At 34.2% G+C, this 8,681-nt stretch overlaps 1 long non-coding RNA gene across 1 annotated transcript; it reads left to right on the top strand.

Moving 5' to 3' along the window:
* The first annotated feature begins 298 nt into the window (after positions 1–298).
* LOC147497585 (uncharacterized) lies at positions 299–1,923 on the top strand. Its single transcript, XR_015195301.1, has 3 exons — positions 299–386; positions 831–982; positions 1,802–1,923. It is a non-coding gene; the product is annotated as an uncharacterized LOC147497585 (long non-coding RNA).
* The last annotated feature ends 6,758 nt before the right edge of the window (positions 1,924–8,681 follow it).

Genomic DNA, 8,681 nt, shown 5'->3' with positions numbered 1-8,681 from the left:
ACATTTATATCGTCAGAATATACGTTTTCGATTTCGGCGCGATTTCGATTATAACCAGCCGCCAAATGTTTGATTTTTCACGAAAAAGAAAAGTGGGAAGAAAAACTTTTTGGGGGAAATTAGTAACAGAGGAAAAACACCATAAACACTATAAACTAAAAAGGAAATAGAACGGCTCCTCACTCTCCTTCTTCATCCTCTCAACCCGATCTCCGTGTACTTCTTTTCTCTCTCCTTATTATTTTTTTAATTATTCTTCTACCCCTTTTATAATATTCTATAATTGTTAAAGCTATAGTTTTTTTGTACGTAGGTGCTTTAATTATTTCGTGTTCAATTTGTCTACCTCCTTCATCCTTCCTTCATTGAGGGAAAGAAAATCTCTAGTAAGTTTTAAAGGAAAAATCTTTCTTTGAATCTGTTTACCTTAAAAAAAAGAGTAAAGTTGTGATTTTTCCTTTCGTTTCTTCAAGAATTATCATTCAAACTTGTTTGTAGAAATTAAAGAAGCAATTGTTTCTAGTATTAGGAGCAAAAACACTGATTTTTTATTGTTAATAACTTAGTGAGAGGACTCTGCAAGCGGTAGCTATCAGTTTAGGTAATTTGTTTTGCTAGTTCGGGTAATAACTTAGTGAAAGGACTCTGTCTTCTATGGTTCTAGACGAGGTGTTGTTGCTGAGGTTAAATATTATCACTTTTCTTTTTCCTGGATGCTACTTGGAAGATATTTGCTGTGACCTTTCTTCAGTTTCTGTAGTTGATTAACTTCTAAGCTGCATTTTGTTTAGATGTCTATCTTACAAAAGTGATGGCTTCTCTATGTATAGGTGGCTCCTATTGAAGGTATGGCTCTTCTTCACATTCACGGTGAAAAGTGTATGCTACATGAAGCCCGCAATGTTACAAAGGGTGTCAAGTATATCTTTCGTTCAGATGTAGCCTTTACTTAATAGATGTCGGGGCATCACAATGATAACAAGTAAGTCATTTTTCTTTCCTTTCCTTTTGGTGATAATGATTGATTTCCTTGTTCTGAATTTTTTTGGATGGCCAGCTTCTCTTTTTCAAGTTTGTATGTTTGCAACCTAGTAGCACATACCTCAAGATGCTTTAAAAGATGATATCATGAAATAATCTGTTTAGATTCTTTAAAACTACAATTTACATTCTCAAGAGTGGCCTTGTTGTTTCATAGTTTTTGTTGTGTCTTCAAACCCATTCCATGGAGATCTTGTAGAAGCTCTCTCCTATCGGGGGCATATTTGAGCACTTTAAATCCCACGTGTTTTAATATTCTAGGGTTCTAGGTGATTGTATTACATCATGTAAGAGCTATCATGCTAGGAAACATGATTACTTGAATTAAACAACGTATGTAGTTCTTTGTGTAAAATCTCTCGATGAACTTTTTGGTTACTTATTTCTCAAGCGTGCTTTGAGGGGCATTAAAAGGCAATACAAAAGATTGTAGCTAACAGGAGTATCATTTGATAATCAGGCATAAATTTTAACTCAAGAGAACCAGAAGTGGATCGTAGTAGAATACTTGACAGGGTTTTTAGTCCTCTGTAGACAACAACCAAAGTCATAGGTTCCACAATCATATAGTTCTCTCCGGCCATCTGCTACCTATTGGTCCTCCCATATGCTATATGATAATTACACAGCAGGAATAGTAGCAATAATTTATTTCCTTGTCACTTTTTTACAAAAGTTACTTCTGTTCCTGCCAAGCTCAATCAAGTTTCTTAAAATTTCCGTTTCTTTTATCATATTAGTAAGAGAAGATTTTTCTCAGGCGATGAATGATTTCCTTCCAGTTTCCATGCGTGATATTACCAAATCTGCTTCGGAAAGTGGCCGCACTGGGTGGGATGAAGTTGGCGGACTTGTGAACATACAGAATGCAGTTCGGGAGGTAAACTTGTGAACGTATGCAATAAGCTAAAGCTGAGCTGTTGAAATGTGTGTTAGTGTGATGTTCTATTTTTGGCTTCAGGTCCGGGATGTATTCTCAAAAAAATTTCTTTGCTGCGACGGTGCCTTCTTTTTTTTGACGAGTTTCATTCTATTGCACCAAAAAGAGGGCATGATAATACTGGAGTTATTGATTTCACTGGTTCATATGGTGAGTAAGAGCTTAGTATATTGATACAATCTCATGTCTATTATTAATGTTTGTGGTTTTCATACTCTTGTACAGGTAAAATTAAAAGAATATGCGAGACGAGTTGGGTATAATCTCCATGTGTTGTTGTCAACCTACGCAGTCAATGAAATGTAACAAGCAGTATCTTGAAAACGTGGCTCTTAAGATTAATGTTAAGGTTTGTTCTATTCAATTCAGCTGGTATATTTACACTAGATTTCTGTGTAATAGTGCAATAGTAGTATAGTATGTAGGAGGGAAGAAATTTATAGGTTTTGATGTTTAACTTCATCATCATCACCTTCATTGTGTAGATGTACAACGCAACATCGTTCTATGAAGCCATTCCTGTTGTTGATTATGTCCAAAGACTTCTTAACTTAAGGGATCCATCACAGCCTTTGAGTGATTCTGATCGTATTAAGGTATGGTTGTCTTTTTCTTTGTTGAAGCAGTATTATGTTGTTGACTTGATTGTATTTTGTCAGTCTGGGTGTTTATTTTGCATTTGTCTGTCAAGTCAAGAAGGCTGTGAAAGGACTTCGTGTTGAGTTGACCCACAGGAAAGAAGGAAAATGCAACAAGATTTCAGGGATAACCACACAACCTGTTGAACAGTTGATGTAAGTCTTTAACTTACCTTGTTTCTGACTTCCATATATCCAGTATAAGATATTTCTCCTATGATTATGCTATGATTTTGCTGCCTATTTAGGTTTACTGTTGATGAGGGTGAGCAAAGAATGTCTATGGCTCAGTACTTCCATGATAAGTATCATGTCAAGCTGCGGTATGGTCATTGGCCAGCTTTTCAAGCAGGAAGTGATTCAAAGCCTGCATACTTGCCTATGGACGTTCTTTCTTTTTTACTCAAGTCCTTTATGTTTTGGATGCTTGCACTATATCAAGGTTTATGTATTATTTCATTTCAATTCTAGGTTTGCAAAATTGTCGAAGGGCAGAGATATTCTAAAAAGTTGAATGAGAAGCAGGTGACTGCCATGTTAAGACTCGAGTCCTTTATGTTTTGGATGCTTGCACTATATCAAGGTTCATTTATTATTTCATTTCAATTCTAGTTTTGCAAAAAGAGATATTCTAAAAGTTGAATGAGAAGCGGTGTTGCCATGTTAAGAGCATCTTGTCAGCATCCCAAGCAAAGGGAGGACAATATCCAAACGGTATGCACCACACTAAGTTTGATATTAATCAATCTTTTTGTTCCCTACGTGTCATATACATGATTATGTATTCCTCTGTTTCCCTTTTGCATTAGCGCTTTTAATTCCGATGAGTGTTTGGATGCAGATGGCTTTGCATAATGATTATAAAAATGACAGATTTGCTAAAGAATTTGGCATTGAAGTGATTCCCGGTTAGCGATAATTCAGAATCTTGAGGGTGTTACCGCACCAATGGTAACTATGCTCTAGGATATTCTTGTTATTTGCCGATTTATCTTTGGTCAAGTAGTATGTAATTTTTTTTTTGGTTTTTCAGTTGAAGTACCATGATACTGGTCAAGATGTCAAGCTGCAGCCTCATGTGGGTCAGTGGAATATGATTAACGTAGTTAAGTGTCTATTATATATGTGAATTTTGTGACTTCTGCTGAGCTTTAGGAGGTGTTGTCACAATTAAACTATTTGTTACTATTTATCACATTCTTCATGTTGCTCCAAATCTACGAGCTTTACATTTTCATCATCAGTAACCATTGATGGTATTTAAAATCATGCTCAACTTTATGTGGGAATTATTATATCATGATAGTATATATATTCCATGAGATGTTTAAATAGCTCGTCTCATTGGATGAGTATGAACCAATAGCTAGGCCAATCTGTTTTCGTTTTCTAATATTATCCCATGTTAATTGGTTAAATAGATGACTTAAATCTTCTGCACTACCCATGGTTGGGAAGAGATAGAAGAGAATGCATGGAAATTGTGCTGTCTAATTTTTAATATGGTTGAGATCTGTGTTTAGGTGAACTGTGATTTGGTTGAGATCTGTGTTTAGGTTGTTCGTATTGATAGCATAACTAGTGGGGGTGCTTGTGATTGTTGATTCACTCGATTGAATTTATTGATGTTTAGTTCTTATATGGTGATTAATTTGCCTTTCTTGAACTGGGTTTAATGCTTAGGGGATTGGATTGACCACCACCAATCTCAAATTCATATAACTGATTATAAGTTAAGTTTGTGAGTTGTGAATACTGATTACCCATTTTGTGATCTTAGACATTTCAATCTGGTTATATGGTATTGTTTTCTATAGGTGTTGTGTCATTTTTCCATATCCATGTACATATCTCTGACTCAATTGGCATGTTGGAGTATAGTTGATCAATATACCTTAACTAAATGTTGTGATATTTTGTTTGCAGGTTCAAAGTCGTGCGGGTTGGAAGAAACGATTTGTGTGGGTTTGTTTGGGATTACTTGTTTGGGCAGAAACATTTTGGGTAGGATTTTAGCAAAAAATAAAAATAAAAATACTATGTGATAGATGTTGGAGGTTAAGACAATTTATTTTTATGTTTTGTGGTTTATAAGACTATTGTGTATGTAACGAATTATATTACAATCTTAAGAATGGAGTGGGTTCTCATATATAAATGATTTTTGGGTTTGATGTTTGTTAAATTTAATGTGGTTTAATTGATGTTGTTTATATATTTCTTTTAGGTTTTGTGATTGAAAAAACATGTACATTGGATGTGAATAAGTGATTGAAAGTAGGGAAATAATAATAATAATAAATAAAAAAAAACAGGAAAAACAAGAAGCAACGGTTTGCCAGAGTGTTGCTAAAAAGATACTAACAACAACGAAACAAAACGTCCCTATAGATCCATAACTTGCGACATATTAAAAAAATGTCGCCAAAGATTGATCTCTCGCGACAGTAAATAATGTCGCAATATGAATTTTAGAACCAAAAGTTTGGTGTTGTTGCTACGAAACAAAACTTCGGTAGTCTTATCAAACAACGACGTTTATAAATCGTCGCCAAAAGCCTATTTTCAGTGACATTAAATAATGTCGCAATACGAATTTAAGTAACGAAAATTTTGAGATATTTGCCACGAAATAAATTGTCGATAGTAGAAACAATTACCGACGTTTTCCTAGATCGTAGCTACAAATTACTTTTTGCGACGTTTATAGCAATCAAACGAGAAATACATATACCGATGTTTTTATAGGCACTACCAACATTATAAAACATCGCTAATTGTTTTTATTTGCCGACAATTTTATTTCGTTGTTTTAGACCTTTTGCGACTATACTTTTTGCGACGACCGAGCGACGATCAAAATAACGTCGCAACTGACTATTACCGACGGTTTTCCTACTTTTTCCGACACTTTTTTTCGTCGCTAAAAAACAAGTCTGTTGTAGTGAGTCAATGCAATCGCACTCTTCGAAAAGATATTAGTATAACTCATTTGTGTCTTAGTTTTTTCTCTATCCTTGCTTGAGGACAAGAAAGATGTTATTTGGGGGTGGTGATCATTTTATCCTTATATTACTGTATTATAGTCCGTCTTACGCTTAACTAAAAGACAACTCATAGCTTTTATTGTCTTTTTCAGGATATGGAGAATTTCAGACCACTTATCATAAAAGTTGTGTCTTAGCACCAAAAGGAGCCTTAATCAAGCTTATTGTGAAGACCAAAAGCTGCTATAGAAAAGTGTTGAAAAAGTCAAAGTCAATGATCAAAGTCAACGGTCAAAGTCAAAGGTCAAATCCCTCAACTCAGAAGACCAGAGATGGAGGCCCTTATCTCAAAATATGACATTCTCCCAAAACCTACCTTGGTCAAGAAGAAATAAAAAAGCAAAAGAAAAAACAAAAGCAAAAGTGAAGTGTGAGGTGTCTCATTTGTAATGGAGAAGGGCAAATCTGTAAAAAAACAAGGATATATAATCTAAAAGCTAGGGAGAGAGAAAGCATCCATTGCTTTAAGGTACAAACCATTTGGTTTGTTTCAATTTCTTGTCTAGTTTCCCAATTTAAGTCCTTTACTTTATTGTTCTTCATTTTCTTTTATTTACATCTTGTTATTTTACTTTGTTTGATTTCAATCTTCAATCTTATCTTGTTGTTCTTATTTCAATCTTCAATCAATACTTATTTCAATCTTTTCATGTCGTTTAAATACCACCAACTTGAGTTTTCATGTTTTCATTAGCTTAAACTAAACAATCTTTACCAAGAGTCTACCTTTCTTCTTCACAACTCCTACACTTAAACTCCAAACAATTTAGGATGAACCACACTTCTTACAAACTCTTTGAAGTTACCACCACTAACTAAAATAACAACTGCTTACTCTTCTGAGACGTGTAATAGAGTCATCCTAGTCTCGCGCCTAATTGTTCATTTGGACAGGGCATAGTAATGTATAAACCATGCAAACATTTTCAAACATCCAAAAAAATGAATTTATACTGTTTATGTATAATCATTGATTGAGCATTTATGTCTTATCAATATGCATCGCAACCATCATGGAATTACAATGCAAACCCAAAACCTTGTTCTTTTTGCGGTAGTCCTTATCACTGGTTATCTCATTGTCCATCATATACCAAATTCGAGTCTACTACGAGAAATCTTTACGATTACGAACTTCAATTTTCAAACTTACCTAATACCCCATACACTCAAGAGTTTTCTAATCATGTCGACAATTCATGGAGTTCCACCACAAATAGTCAACCACCATTCATATATCCACCTGGTAAGTCAGAATACGATTTTAATCAAAACCCATTACCATTCACATCACCATTTATATCAAATTCATATTCCACTTGTCACACCCCAAATTTCAAAAAAATTTAAGCTAGGGAATTATTCAAGATATAAATATCTCAATTGCCACCATATCCAATCATCTAAAAACCTAAGGGTGAAACGAAAACCTAATATCCTAATATCAAACACCACAATAAAAATCTAAGGTCAAATTTAAAACAGAATGAACAATCCATCAATCTCATTATTAAATTAAAAAGAAACTAACCAACTCTATTACATATGTCTCAATTCAAAACTATCCACTCCATAAAACTTAAATCAGAAAGACTCCAAGAGCAAATCCAAATCAAGCATCGCCATCCACTGCATTCTACCATCTATGTTTCCACGAACACACCCACATTGCAAAAGAAAGCAAACATGGGTCAGCAAATTGAATTTGCTGGTATGAGTAAGGCTAAAAATAAAAACAATATGTTCAATATTTCAAATAAAGGAATATACTATTACAATCATTTCAACTTGGAAAACAAGTTAGTTCCGTTTTCTCAAAATGGCATGTAGTTTCTTCCCAAGTAAGATTTCACCCCCAATATACAATTCGAAGAATCTCATATAATAGTACTCATCATTCCCACTTTCTAAAATAACACACAACATAAATAACACTTACATTCCACTTATTAAATGTACATATGATAACCTAATTAAATATGAGTTTGATACACCTTATACCTTTAAGCCAACACATCTTCTTAGGGTAGAAGATATTACGTCACTACATAAAAGATTAATAGATCCTACCCTCCTGCAAAACAGAGTTAGACATCACAATAAAATGATTTATCTCAGCCAGTCAAATTTCCATTCATAATCAAACCTCATTTAAGACATTTAAGTCTAATTGATACAACCTGGTTCATCCCATATATTCGGGGAATACCACTTATCATAATATCTATATCAAGGGTAGTCATTAACATGACATCATTACGTCATAAAATTTCTGCGTGCATAACCATAGATTTCAGACTATCACAAGTCATTAATATTTTCGTAATAACATATCAAGTTATAGTCATTTCGCAATCACATAAAAGATCACAAGCATTTACTAATATTATTCACAACCATACTTCACATCCATAACATCACACAAATTCACATACTTTTAGTTTATTCAATTCCACAATATATCTTGTTTATTAATCACTTATTTATTGACCTCACATTTAGTTCCTACTCTACGATTTGCACTTCATACATTTGTCAAATCACATATGCCCGTGTGCCTCTCTCACACCGAGTACCACTACAAAACATATGTCCCAAGCGGGGATATCGCCTCCAGGAACATATTTACATCTTACAAACTCGTAACTTGTGAGTCACAGCCATCTCTGGCTTTTCCATACGCATAATCACAGCCTCTTATAAGCATTCAATATCTCAAGCCATTCACCAAAACAGTATTTTTGTGATACCTATCTGGCGTCACAAATAATTTTTGTGACGCCATTTTGGCGTCACAAATTGGTGTCACTATTTTTTGTGACGGCATTTTGGCATCACAAATTTGAGACGGCATTTTAGCGTCATCACAAATACTTGTGACGACATATTGGCATCACTAATTTGTATTAATATTTTTAAAAAAATTATTGTTGGCCACATATTTGAAACTACATGCAGGTGCTCCAATCATTACTATTCTTTAAATTCATCCACAACTCATTACCATTTCACAAG

This window comes from Coptis chinensis, chromosome 5 (assembly GCF_015680905.1).
Source record: "Coptis chinensis isolate HL-2020 chromosome 5, ASM1568090v1, whole genome shotgun sequence".
NCBI classification, from domain to species: domain Eukaryota; kingdom Viridiplantae; phylum Streptophyta; class Magnoliopsida; order Ranunculales; family Ranunculaceae; genus Coptis; species Coptis chinensis.
Note: the sequence above shows the minus strand (reverse complement) of the source record. Positions and strands in the feature narration are given on the sequence as shown.